We start from the raw sequence: 14,656 nt of genomic DNA, 5'->3' as shown, positions 1-14,656 counted from the left end.
TCTGGCTTTGCACTCAAATTACAAGCCTATAAACTTGCAAAACTTAGCATGTACTCATTTTCCTCAGGTAAATAAAACCCACAGGTCCCAACAAGTTAAGAAAAGCAATGCACCAACTAACAAATGGGTCAGGAAAAGCACAAAGCTAAGGCCAAATCCAACACATTGTTCCAACCAACGGTTCAACCAGCTATGGTCATTTTGCACCAAGGAATGCTTGACAGAATCCAAGCATGATTGAAACAAACTAAAATTCTAACTTTGCCAACGTAGTCACAAATATTTTTTCTCTCTAAATACTATTTATCCAGCACTAAAGAAAGCCATCGGCAATTCCAGCACTCTGACATAGAGTGGGAGGGAGAACCTCTTGAAGAGCTTCCATTTATTCAGCGGGGGATCTGCTTGGATGAGTTTTTGACAAATGAGAGCACAGATCCTCTGGAGAACTTCATTAGTTAGGGTAGTGCTCGGAATAAGGAGCAGGACTTTATTTCTCCCCATGAGAACTCAGCTGAGTCCCTAAAGCAAGACACAAATGGTGTAAAGGCTGAGAACATTTTATCAGAAGAACAAAGGACATCAACACAAACATTAATGAAGAAAGAAAAGCCAATTAGGCATTCCAAACACAGATCAGATGCATACAGGGCTTGCCTCTGTTAAAATCTCTTTAACCGGTGCGGCGCTATTTAACAAGTAGAATGTTGTACTGCTTTTCGCCTCTTTGTAGCTGAATTAGAAGAAGATAAAGGACAAGATATCTGAGGTGTTCAGAGATGCCAGAGTCCTCCACTCCTAACCCTCTTGTCTGAGCAATTCCTTTTAAAAACTCTCATCCATAGGACCTGCATTTTTTTTAAAAAAAGTGGATTGTAGTGTTAAGCTTCAGATCCAAACTTCTCCCGCTTTCAGGACTGTTTGGATCTGGTATTTATGTTTGGGCCCATATCTGGTATTTATCAAAGTGAATAATGGTGGAAGTTGGGTGCCTGAAGCTTGGCATTCAAATGTATATCTAGGCACCTAATTAAGGGCATGATCCTGTTTTGATTCAAGGCAATGAGAAAACGTCCATTCATTTGAATTTTCACCCCTTTTTTCTATTTCAGAAATGGACAATAGCTCAGGGGACTAATTTGTCTCTAAAAAGAATGTCGTATGCAAATGAAAGTGAAGGGATATTGATCTTCTTCTCATTATGTACTAACTATGTATGTGTTACCAAGAACATCCATGATGAACTAGTTACTGTACAGATACATAAAGGAAAGCAGAATCCCTGCCTGGAAGAGCTTACAATCGAACAGAGAAACAAAACACAGACAAAGGAGATGAGAAAAGGGTCTGGCAATCAGGCAAAGAAATCACGGCGGTGTCTGCCTATAGCTTGATAATCCCATGTGCTGGCAATACAGTTATATATAGCAATATGAAAAGGATGGTCATAAAGCACTGGGACTTGGGAGATCGAGCATCAATTCCTGTCTGTGCCACAGACTTCTGGGGTCACTTTAGGTAAATCACTTAATCTCTGTGCCTTAATTCCCCATCTGTAAAATGGGGATAATAGCACGTTTGTTCTCTTTCTATGGGTTTGTACAGTGCCTAGCACAATGGGACCTGTCTTGATTGGGGCCTCTAGGTGCTACTGGAATGGAAATAAATAACTTTTTATAATATAATAAGAACTATAAAACTATTGTAATTTCCCCTCTGCCTTACCATTATTAGTTAGTGATTTCTTGGAGGTATAGTGGCAGAAGTAGGTCATTAGGGGGCATTTGAATGTGGAGATAGGAGTGTTTGGGTGCAGCTCTGATGCTTTTCACCTGGACTAATCGGGAAAATTGTATGATCAAAGATACCAATTGGCTGCTGAGTTCAACCACGGCATTACTGTTGTCTTGTTAAGAAAATACAGTCGTTTCTGTCTGACACTTGTACAAAAGGCAATTATTGCTGTACAGCACATGTAAGCCTTGAGTAATATCACCCTCTCCTATTACATTGTTTAAGATAGTTCAGTATAATATGTTGCTCTTGCCACTCAGTTGTTCGAGTGCAGAGTGCTCTTAAAAGTGCCCGTCTCTTTCCCACCACTTACTCTTCATTTATGTACCAGCATCAGTGGTGCTGGAACAATTTGTATAGTGGGGGTGCTGAAGGTGTATTTGGGTTGTTGTTACTACTTTAAGCCAGGGGGCACAACAGCACCCCTACTTCCAGCACCTGTGACCATCATTTGGAATAATACAGTTCTTCTAATGCCGTTTTATGATCATTGCAATACCCTCCCGTCACCTGTATTTAATCCTGAAACAAGAAACATGACCATTACTTTCGATTAACCTGCCCAGAGCTCTAAAGTTTTAAAGACCTGACTGGATCTGGGACATTTTGATGTTTTTCACAATATCATTATCTCAAGAGCAATTTTCTAATCAGGTTTGGCAGGGGCAGGAGAGGGTAGGACAGAGTGCATGGCTCTCCCCCAGATCCTCAACCACCACTGCTACTGGGTGCAGCTGGGCTATCTTAGAGCAGCCTTCAGGTATCTCTGTTCTGAGGGCTGTTTCAGCCTTCAGCTGGCCCAGGATTGGGGGAGTGGAAAAGTAGCTTAGAAACTCCTTCTCCTCCATCCCTTCCAGCCAGGGCCGGCTCCAGGCACCAGGCACCCAAGCACATGCTTGGGGCAGCACCTGGTAAGGGGCGGCGGGGGGAGTGCGGTGCGGTGCGGCATTCCGCGGGGGGGGGCGCTCCGGCGGGGGGCGGGCTCCGGTGGCGCGGTGCTGGGTGGGGGGGCGGCGTGGGCATGGGCGCGGCGCTGGGGGGGGTTTCCGGCGGCGCTCGGCGGGCGGGCTCCGGCAGTGCGGCGCGGCACTCGGCGGGGGGGGCGGCGAGGGGCTCGGCGCTTCGGGGGAGGGGGGGGTTCCGGCGGCGCTCGGCAGGGTGGGAGCGGGCTCTGGCTGCGCGGCGCTCGGCGGGGGAGGGGCGCGCGGCACTGGGGGGGGTCACTGGGCGGGGCGCGGTGCTGGGGGGGGGGTGGCGCAGGCAAGGCGCTCGGCGGGGGGGGGGGGGGGGGGGGCTCAGCGGTTTTTTTTTGCTGCTTGGGGCAGCAAAAAAGTTAGAGCCGGCCCTGCTTCCAGCTGCATAAACTGTAAGCTCAGCGCAGCTGAGGGTTGATATGTCAATGTTATTAGGTGACTACAGCCTACTCTGGACATGTGTTTCCTGCTGGAAAGGAGAGATTTGACTTGTGGCCATAGGGATGGTCCAAAGGGAACGTTTGGCCTAATAGAAATTCTTTGTGGTGACTCTGTGAGCAACCCCTATAATATAAGTGGGGCTTGGGAATCTCCAGAACAGTATTAGCTGGCAGGAGAAGATCAACTGAGTAGATCCAGATCTAAGCTAGAAAGTTCACCTCTGGCTCTGTTTCCAAACTCCCCTCTAGTGTGGACATGTTCAGATCTGGAGTCTTCTTTTGGTTTGTTATAGAAATGGAGTCACCTATGAAATTCTGGTGAAGAGCCAAAGTTTTAGGGTGTGTTTTTTTTTTTTTGTTCAGGCCCTTTCCTATAGAAGAGGAAAGGAAAACAAGCCAGGTTGTCCTTAGCCAGGTTCTTGTTGTCCATCCCTTACAACGTTGTGATCATTTTGTTTCTCTTTTCTGAATTCCCTCCAGTTTGTCAGTATCTTTCTGGTGATGAAGTTATGAGAACCAGATGTAGTATTTGAGGTGTGGCTACCTGAAAGCTACAGAGAGAGAGGAAAACTATTTCCCCCTTTAATATGTGAGGGACTTTTTGTGTGTGCGCATGTAGCTCAGGTATGTACTGGCTTTTTTGTTGCCATATTGCATTTCAAACTTCCATTTTCTGTCCATTACTAGGTTTAGGTCGTGGGCTACTTCAAAATAATAAGATCAATGAAGTTGCTTGTTTGAAATTAGTAAAATTTGCTTGAGTAACAAATGATGTATCAGGTATATGATTTATCAGGTATATTTGGGAAACACAATTCTGCAGCGTGTCTTTGATTTGCCTTGATTCCTGTATGCCTGTGATTTAAAGGGTCACCGAGACAATGGCAAACTGTTCCTGGAGAATTAGCAAGTTCCAAAACCAGTAAAGTAGTTAAGAGATAAATTATCTGACCAGATCCACAGCTGAATCTCTACCTAACAAACCTGATATATGCAAACTGCAGAAACGCTTTGGGGTGAAATGCCAGAGGGAGAGGAGAAATATATTTCCAGTTTGGAATCAATACATGATTGTCACTGGTTTAAATTGTTAGTGTCAGACAAGCAAATGACTCCGTTGGTTTCTTAATTCACTTGGAATTATTCATTGATTAACATTTTCCATGCCCCAGTTAAATCCCAAGGTGGAATTTTGTTTTGCCTTCTTCTAGCATCACCCCTGGCATAAACATGCTTCTGGATTTTCTGCATAACACTAAATGTTGTATAGCGGAGTACAGTGTAATTCTGTAATTACGTGATTTTAAGTTGGATAATTGTAAGATCAGTCAAGGGAATCAAATCACGTTAGTGGAGAATGAACAACACTGAATGATGGTTCAAACTAGCGGGGCTGAACTAGAAGCAGAATTTGGATAAAAATAATTATACTTTTGCTTCACTCCAAAATGTCCCACTGCAAAGCCAAAATCCTTGGACAAAGGAGTTGTACCAGAAGGGACTGCAGAGAGAATAACAATAGACTGAAAGGCCAAGTGGGCTATGAATCATCCTGATATGCTGGAGGGAAGAGAAAAGAACGTCCCTGAGCCTTTTCCCCATTTGAAACCCATGAATAATTCCAAGTTAACCTGAAAATTTCAGAGAAAGTGCTAACTGTGTAAGGAGAAGCCTGCCCATAAATAGCTTTAATAAATGGTCAGCGAACGAATACCGCTCAAGCAGATAATGCGAGACAATCCAATATAACAAAGTCCCTTTGATAAAGAGGTATTGATCCACTGAAACAAAGGCAGAAAAAACATGCAGTAGTACAGTACCACAGCTGAAATAGCAACTACATTGAACATCTCGAAGAATCATCTCGTACAAAGGTCAAAGCAATTTCAGTACAAAGTGTTGTCTGAAATCCTGAATTTTCATCTGTGATCACATTTGAGCCGGAGCAGCTTATGAAGAGCCTGAGAAAATGGACAATTAACTGCAGAGAATTAGATTGATTGAACAAGAAGGGGATTTTAGTGCTCAGACAAGGTGAAGGAACATCAGTCCTGGGGACTGGAGTCTTCTATCTATCTGCAGAGCAGGTACAGCAGAAGCTTCTCCCAAACCAACCCCTTTTTTTTTTCTGAGTGATGAGGACTCCTTTATGAGTGAGAGGACAATTCTCTCTTCATGACCATTTAATCCGTGGAGTCAAAGGCTGGGTGAAAGAGATCCTAATTGAATGAATCCAATTGAAGGCCACTGTTTTGACCAGCGGAGTGCCCCCTGTGAGTAGGACACTGGTGACAGCATGGCATATGGACTCAATTCCCGGAGCAGGGCTTCCACCATGGGTAGTTTAGGGTATGTCTACACTGCAATTAGACACCTGCGGCTGGTTTGTGACAGCTGACTCGGGCTCATGGGACATGGGCCGTTTCATTACAGCGTAGACTTCGGGATTGGAGTTAGGGTGATCAGACATCCCAATAAAATCCGCTGGCAGCACTGTGGGTTTTTTTTTGCTCAGCTGGCAGTACTCGGCTTTTTTTTGCTCTGCCGGCGGGCACCCCTCCCCCCAGGTGTCCCGATATTTTCTTCCCCTCATCTGGTCACCCTAGTTGGAGTGGAGCATGGGCACTAGGACCCTGTATGGTGGGAGGGTCCCAGAGCTCGGCATGCAGCCTGAGCCCAGAAGGCTACACTGCAATGAAACAGCCCCACAGCCTGAGCCCTGGGAGCCCAAGTCAGCGGGCATGGACCAGCTGCAGGTTTTTATGTGCAGTGTAGACATATCCTCTGTGGCTCAAGCCTCAGTACCTGAGCTCAAATCCCAATGAGGTTAGCTCCCACTGCCACTAGGAGGTTCCTGTATATGGTGGCTCTAGATGAGATCACAGAAGCAAGTTGCTATTTGGCTTAACACTCTTGATCCCCTAAAGCTTTACACAGGATTAGAGGTTTGTGTGTGTGTGTGGTCAAAATAGCCCTCCGTACATACTTAGTTATACATAGGGCCCTTTGTTTTCAGTTTTTACTTTATTTAATTTTCCCCAGGAATTTATCAGTGTTTATTACCACAACAACGAAAACGGGAAAATCACTGCAAAAAACTATTAATAATTTTCCTGGGTAAATATCGGGGTTTACTTTGGTGGATGGCAAGACAGGGAAAAAGTATTCAGTAGATTAATGCTTTGAATTCCGTTCATCAACGTGGTTTGCTACAGAACTAAAAGAGAACTCAAAACACAATGCTACCTCTGAGTTTAAGAAAACAATACATCTCTAATCCCCAAATAAAACTTTTCATTTGAATAAACAGTTTACTGTTGTAGACTTAGAACTATTAGCCTAACAATATTTACATTTAATAATTGGGCCACACCATTTGAAGTGCATAACACTCAATTTCATCCTTTTCTCCTGTTTTTTTTTTTAACTTTCGAATACTTCCTTGTGTTCTGAAACAGATTTTCGTTTTCTTCCCATTTTAGTGTGTCAAATGTTAAAATCTTATCTGCTAACAGCTTGAAATGTGTACGTGGTGAGTGTGAGATTCATCAGGGGTTTCAGATGCGTACGCACTTCAGAGCTTGCGTGTGTGCCTGTTTATTAGGTGTATCTTCTAGACCAGGAGTTCTCACAACAAATTTTTTAGTGGCCTCACAGTGCGGCCACCAACTCTTGCTGGTGGCTGCTCTGACAGTTTTTCCTAAAATACTTAATTAACTTTAGGAAAAACAAATAAATATGCACATCTACAGGTCCAAATCATTGTAATTTATTTATGTAAGGTTTTGCAGACTTAACAATAAAAATGATTTACAGTTGTCTCTATTCTTTACTGGACCTAAACAGAATAGAAACACAAATAATGTGCTTTGCATTTTTAGTTGATTTTTTTTCAGACTTGCTAGCTAGTAACCCTGCTACTGTGAAAATTGATAGTTGTATATTTGTTAATATCACTTTTCACAGCAGACTTACTCAGCCCCAGCTAGGGTGGCCAGATGTCCGGATTTTATAGGGACAGTCCCGATTTTTGGGTCTTTTTCTTATATAGGTTCCTATTACCCCCCACCCCCTGTCCTGATTTTTCACATTTGCTGTCTGGTCACCCTAGCCCCAGCAAGCCCTGGATGGGGAGGTGGATAGGGAGGTGGGGGGCTGGAGGAGGCAGCAGGGGTCAAGGCAATGGTGGGGGCGTGAGGCTGAGGTGGCATGACCAGATGTCCTGATTTTTGGGTCTTTTTCTTATATAGGCTCCTATTATCCCCCACCCCCGTCCCGATTTTTCACACTGACGCCCATCACCCCAGGGCTGAAGCCCACGCCCCACCGCCCCAGGGAAAGTGGAGAACTCATACTGGTTGCCTGCTCCTACAGTGTTTGGGACTCTAAAAGGGGTGTAGGGACCAGGCCCTGGGGGAGGGGCCACTGCTTCCTCCCACCCCATCATCACCCAGGAGACTGTGGCCGCAAGAAAAGCCCCTGGTGGCCGCAAGAAAAGTCCCTGGTGGCCGCATGCAGCCACAGTGGCTGCAGTGGAGAAATGCTGTAGACTAATACATAATCTGACTTCAACAGGCAGCTTTGCATATACACACAGACTAATGTATTATTGTAATACATGTATCTCATGCAATGTCTTGTATTTTCCTAATAAAACATGTTTATTTTTTATATATCTCAGTGATACAAAAGTAGGGTGAAAATCGGGGAAAAAAAGAATAATACTTTTTGTAAAACCTGGGACTTTTTCGGTAAAAATCGGTTGAAACTGAAAACGAAGGGGCTTAGTTATACAGTATGCCAGCTGCTTACTTCCCAAAGTCTCAGACCCGGATGGATTTAATGATTCTGTATGGATCTAGTTTAAGCATTTGGGGACCATTTGGAATGCTACGTGCTATGCAAGTGTAAATATAGCTGATCGAAAATTAGCCAGGACTGTCTGTCTCACGGGCAGGAGGGCTACAGACTCAGCGATGCTTACACCATAAAGATACTGGGTAGCCAGAAGATTCACAGCCAAATGATTCTGTCAGGTTAGGGCTCTTTAGTATGCACGGCTTTAGTCCGTGCTGGTGGTAAAAGGAGTGTAAAAGCACAGGGTGTTAAAAAGATTGACGGGATGTGAGCCAGGCAGATTTTGGGAAACCGTGTCAACTCTGTCGCTTCTGAAAGTTTGACATTCCACACAATTATTTAGATGGGTTCATTTCCCTTGGAGCTGGGCCGGTTAGCACTCTGCTGGCAGCACAATTTACTGCCTTTCATGCAGAGAGCCGAGTTCAGAATCCAGGTTTATTCCTCACTCATTAGGGCTGGCGGTAGCTACGAGCGCTGTAGGCACAGCTCGCTCAGAGGGAATTCTTAATGTCACTCTCCCCTCTGGCTGATACATGGAAGGGCAAGGCTGGACTCCAAAGGGAGCAATATTTAGTTCTTTGCAGCAATAGGGGAAAGGGCTGCAGAGTAAAGTAAGTGTGTGTGTGTGTGTGTGGGGGGGGGGAACAGTTTGTGATGATCAAGGCCCAGACTCCTGAATGGGAGAACAAGGGGGTCAGAACCCCCCCAGATAAGCAGTTGAATCAACTAGGTTGTAATGTAGACGATGTTATTGTGTATAAAAATGTGTCAAGTAAGGTCTTTTATGAAAGCTTGTAACATCCTGAACTTGATGGTCATTAGGAGATCTGTGTACAGGTTATGAATGTGTATATATGTATGTGTGAGAAGATTGTAACTATAGGGCATTGCCTCACAGGGGTGTGGTGAGACGACCAGGCAGGGACGGCACATCCCAGGCCAGGAGTTTACACAAAACCGGCTCCAGGAAGAGTCAATTAAAGGACTATTAAAGGTAATGGGACAACACTGAAACAACTTGAAACTGAAAAAGAAAGCCCCAGTCTGAACCCCCCCCCCCCCCCCCCAACACACACACATTCTGTGTAACCATGAATTACCATAGTCTGGGAAAAGGGAAAAATATTAACCCCCTGCAAACCCTGTTCAAAGAGAAGGGACTTGAAGTGCAGGCTATCCAGAAACTGAGGGCCAGCATTTAAGTGGGGCATTGTCCGTGCAGCACTGGATCCCCTCTAGGACAGAAGGCATGCTGGGAAACTGCTCAGAGGCAACAGGTAACTCGTATTTAGAAAAGTGAGAAAGGCCTGAGATTGGCCTTTAGGTTTATTTTCTGTGTCACTTGTCTGGGTCTGCTTTCCCTCACTGTCTGATCTTTGAAACTAGGATTTTTCTATTAAATACACTTTATGCTTCTATTTACCTCAAGCAGGTCTCTGCACACTGTGACGTGTGCGTGCCGAGGTGAATTGATATAACTGGGGGTGGGTTTTCTGCCTTTGGGGATGGTGAACCAGAGGGGAAAAATCGGAGTGTCAGGTAGTTAAGAACTCTGGCGGATGAATCTGGAGGAACTCAGGATCAGAAGGGATTGCTGAGGTCACCCTCAAAGAAGTGGCTAGGCTGGTGGAAGCCAGGGTGGGACCTTATGCTTGTGGGTTGGTTACTGGTGTCAGCACACTGAATCATAGCAGAGTCACCTTGACATCCCAGTTACATGGCAGGCGGAGACAGGGTCTGGGTGGACTCAACAATTCCGTCTGGTCCCAAATTCCCCCAGATCCATCTTTCCAAGTTCTTAACTACTAGACACTCAGAATTTTCTCCTCTGGTGAGTGAGGCCAGGTTTGTTGGAAATAGGGTGACCAGACAGCAAGTGTGAAAAATCGGGGCAGGGAGTGGGGGGTAATAGGCACCAATATAAGAAAACCCCCCAAGTATTAGGACTGTCCCTATAAAGTTGGGACATCTGGTCACCCTAGTTGGAAAACACTTTTCTCAGGCTTTTTCACACAGCCATGACTTCTCTCTTTTCTATTGGGAATTAACCCTTCACTTAAATTAATGTTCTCCAAACAGGTCACCACCCTCTTACTCCACGACATCAAGTCTAGGAAAGGTGATACTCTGCGGTCCTCAGCTGCATAGCATATCATGTTTACCACAGCTTCTCTGTTATGGTAAGCTTTCAGTCTGTTAATATGCACAGTCTGGGGTAAGCCCTGGCCATCTGTACCGGGTAAGTGACTTCGCTTAGTGTCTCTGTGACGGGTTGGATCACAGAAACCCCCTTGGGAGTTGCCACCTGACGTGCCAAGACTACTCCTGCTTTTGTTTTCCCTGCCAGCTCAGGACTCCAGCACCCTGTCTTGCTGAGTCAGACACTCCCGTCTGGCTCCAACACAGACCCAGGGTCTGAATCACTTGCCCCAAAGCTGCAAGTTTACCTGAAAACAGCTCACAGAAGTGTGCTTGTCTTTAGCACTCAGATGCCCAACTCCCAATGGGGTCTAAACCCAGATAAATCCGTTTTACCCTGCATAAAGCTTATGACGTGCCAAGACATAAAGCTTATGCAGGGCAAACTCATAAATTGTTCGCCCTCTATAACACTAATAGATACTCTGAAAACTGATAGAGAGATATGCACAGTTGTTTGCTCCCTCAGGTATTAATACATACTCTGAGTAAATTACTAAATAAAAAGTGATTTTATTAAATACAGACAGTAGGATTTAAGTGGTTCAAAGTAGTAACAGACAGAACAAAGTAAGTCACCAAGCAAAATAAAATAAAATGCGCAAATCTATGTCTAATCAAACTAAATACAGATAATCTCACCCTCAGAGATGCTTCAGTAAGTTTTTCTCAGACTGGACACCTTCCAGGCCAGGGCACAATTCCTTCCCCTGGTACAGCTCTTGTTGCAGCTCAGTTGATAGCTAGGGGATTCTTCATGATGGCTCCTCCCCCCCTTGTTCTCTTCCACCCCTTTATATATCTTTTGCATAAGGCGGGAACCCTTTGTCCCTCTGGGTTTCCACCCCCCCTCACTGGAAAAGCACCAGGTTAAAGGTGGATTCCAGTTCAGGTGACATGATCACATGTCACTGCAAGACTTCATTACTCACTTGCCAGCACACACATATACAGGAAGACTCACAGGTAAATACAGCCATCTGCAGACAATGGGAGTCATCAAGATTCCAAACCATCCTTAATGGCCCACACTTTACATAATTACAATAGGCCCTCAGAGTTATGTTTTATATTTCTAGTTTTAGATACAAGAGTGGTACATTTCTACAAATAGGATGATCACACTCAGTAGATTATGAGCTTTGTAATGATACCTTACAAGAGACCTTTTGCATGAAGCATATCCCAGTTACATTATATTCACTTATATTTTTATAAAACCATATAGACTGCACAACGTCACAGTCTCTATCACCTCAGAGGAACCCTCCCGTGAGTTCTGCATTTTATGCTCGTTTTACAGGGGCTAATATCAAAACCAATCATCTATATCATAGGCTCTTTCACATGTCTTTTTGTCATTCCATGTTTTTTGTACTCCTTGTCTCTTGTCAAGATTCTGCTGTACCAGCTCCATAATGAATTGTGGCTCTGCCCTGAATTAAGATACAAATTCCCCTTCTGAGTCAATGGCACCTTCCCATGAATCTCTGACCAGGTCTAGGGGGCCTCTCGCCTTCCTTCCATGCAAGAAGTCGAATGGGGAAAATCCTGTTGATTCTGGGGGTACCTCTCTGTGAGCAAACAATAGGTAAGGCAGTAGCCCGTCCCAGTCGCTGGTCTTCCTGTCTTTCATGCATTGTTAGCATGGATTTAAGTGTCCCATTACATTTTTTAACTAACCCGTTTGTTTCTGGCTGATATGGGGCAGACTTTAGTTGTTTTACTCCACACTTCAGAGACTAATTGGGACATGAAATTTGCCCTATGATCTGAGAATATTTCTTTTGGGAAACCCACCCTGCTAATATGGTGAGGAGTGTAGTCTGCCTCTCTATGAGCTAGGACCACTGCCTTTGGGTATCTGGTAGCAATGTCAACTACTGCCATTATATATATTTCCCCCCCATTTTTAGACGGCTTAGGGAGAGGACCCATGATGTCCCTGGCAGCCTTATGGAATGAGTCTCCAGTTACAGACAATAGTTACAATGGGGCTTTGCAGAGCCCTGTAGTCTTTCTGCTTTTGGCACAAGTCACAGGACTTACAATATTCCGTTCTGTCCACGTTTATACCAGACCAGTAAAAATTCTTATGAAGCTTTTCCAATGTCTTCTCTCATCTGAGATGTCCAGCAAATGGACAGGCATGGGCATAGGCGCGAACTTTCCCCGGCGCCGGTGGGTGCTCACGCCCCACCGCCCCTGGCCCCGCCCCAACTCTACCCTTTCCCCGCCCCTGCCCCGCTCCCATTCCAATCCCTTCCCCAAAGTCCCTGCCCCAACTCCGCCCCTCCCTGCCCTTATTGGACCCCTTCCCCAAATCTCCACCCTGGCCCCGCCTTTTTCCTGAGCGTGCCGCGTTCCCTCTCCTCCCCCCTCCCTCCCAGTGCTTGCCACACGAAACAGCTGTTTCGCGGCGCAAGCGCTGGGAGCTAGGGGGAAAAAGTGGGCACGAGGCATGCTCAGGGGAGGAGGAGGGGCCGGGGCGGGGATTTGGGGAAGGAGTCCAATAGGGGCAGGGAGGGGACGGAGTTGGGGCGGGGACTTTGGGGAAGGGGTTCAGAGAGAAGAGCTGATACCCATTCCCTGCTCCCCCGGGAATGTGTTCCTGTCCTGTAGTGTGGGCAAAGTGTCTTTTCCTGGCCCCTCTCTCTTCCTCCCCTGGGCCAGGGAAAGGGGTTTCTATGGTGCATGCTTTCCCACCCTGTCGGGTTAATAACTTTAGGGGCACAGGTATGATACCATTTCCAGCCGAAATGCCTGTCCCGAATTCCAACTTTCTGATCGCCCTCCCACTCCAATTCTAATTGGCTAAGGGGGAAAAAGTTCCCAAAGCAAGGAGTTGTACATTTTCCCCCTGGGAGCAGGTGAGGCTCTCTGACCAGCTCGCTTTTAACCAGGGAAGCCTGCCCAGCAGTACCTCTCCATGCCTGGCATACCCTGCCATTACTCTTGGCATCAAATGGACATCTTGCCCATCTCCATAGGTTCAGACCTCACTAGCACGCTGTTGGGGACCTCTGTGTTGAGTTCACACTGTAGTTGTGTTAACCTGGGCAGGATGAGATTTCCATTGGGGCAATATCTCCTCGTGCTCAGGAGACCCACACTCAAAGCATTTTCTTGGGCCCTCATCCTGGGCTGGGCGGTTGGAACTGGGGTTACTTAGAGGGTATCTGTTTTGAAGGCTGGCTACAGGTGTCCGAGTGCTCAGACTCATGCAGCCTGTGTGGACGCCACCGTTGCTCTAAAAGCTGCGGCCCCAACCTTGTTCCATTGTACACCGTCAGTTCTGCAGAGAGACCAAGGCCCTGCTTTGAGTCTTCTGAAGCCAAAGCAAGAAAATGCAGTTGCAGCTCCTGAGGGACAGAATGATTGGAACGACTACGAGTTGCTCCCTGCTAATGCAAGCATGGAGGGGAGTCACAAAAACCAATTCACAGTAACCCCAGGAGATGGGTCCTGGGGCTGTTTCTCTGCTAATAAAATGCTTGCCCTGTGTATAAGCTGGTGCATTCCAAAGGCAAAGTATTTGCTCTGAAGGAGAATCTTTGAGCTGGAGCTAAATGTCATCCCCAGAGGGATGGTTCAACCTCCAGAGAGCTGGGAATGTAGATAAGGGAATGAATTCCACCAGAGGTAGAATATGCCTCCCCTTCCCCACCTCCTTGCTGGAATTTGAATAAAGATGAATTTCATTATAATGAAAAAGGAATCTCCTCTTCTGCTTTTTCATCTCAGACTTTTGATAAATTCACTTGTTGCCGCAGATTAAATCAGTCGGACAGGATCCAACCTGCCTCCTTCCTCCTACTCGTTTAGATGAAAGTCACTCCGGGGTGCTCCGGGAATTGAGTGGATCAGGAGATGCCGTCTGAACGGAGAGGAGGAAAGACAAGTATGTAAAACACACAAGTTCCAAGCATATCTATGTGGAACGTTTAGCTGTTGTGATCCTTTCGAGGGGGAAAGGGGCAGCTCTGTTTGGCAGAGTAATTTGCTTTAGCTCCCTGTGTGAGTAGGAGGAGGGACTTGTGATTGAAATGCCAGGCTGGGATACAGGAGCTCTGGGTTCCATTTCTGGCTCTGAGAAACCTCAGGCAAGTCACTTCTTTCTGTGCTTCAGTCCCTCCCCCCCCCCCACCCTCCCCGCTGTAAAAGGGGCTAATACTACTCCCTGTTTATCTGCTTCGGCTGTACGTTCCCTGGAGCAGGGTCTCTCTCACACAAAATGTTTGTACATGCCGAGTTCCGGGGGGCTCGGTTGTGGGATCTGTAAGTGCCTATGGGTGTTAATATTACTACGGGGTAAGTCCGTTAGATATCTGCGATGTGTATCAAAAACACACTACAGATGCATTGCCTGCTGCCATTGAGCTTTGCTGC

At 46.0% G+C, this 14,656-nt stretch overlaps 1 long non-coding RNA gene across 2 annotated transcripts; it reads left to right on the top strand.

Annotated features, from left to right (window-relative positions):
- Positions 1 to 3,573: 3,573 nt before the first annotated feature.
- LOC128845656 (uncharacterized) lies at positions 3,574 to 14,169 on the top strand. 2 transcript variants are annotated; one of them, XR_008446696.1, is made up of 4 exons: positions 3,574 to 3,832; positions 8,967 to 9,062; positions 10,148 to 10,248; positions 14,093 to 14,169. It is a non-coding gene; the product is annotated as an uncharacterized LOC128845656 (long non-coding RNA). The 2 variants fall into 2 exon arrangements; XR_008446695.1 differs by lacking the exon at positions 14,093 to 14,169 and adding an exon at positions 11,664 to 11,741.
- Positions 14,170 to 14,656: the final 487 nt, after the last annotated feature.

This window comes from Malaclemys terrapin, chromosome 11, assembly GCF_027887155.1.
Source record: "Malaclemys terrapin pileata isolate rMalTer1 chromosome 11, rMalTer1.hap1, whole genome shotgun sequence".
In the NCBI taxonomy this organism is placed as follows: Eukaryota; Metazoa; Chordata; order Testudines; family Emydidae; genus Malaclemys; species Malaclemys terrapin.
Note: the sequence above shows the minus strand (reverse complement) of the source record. Positions and strands in the feature narration are given on the sequence as shown.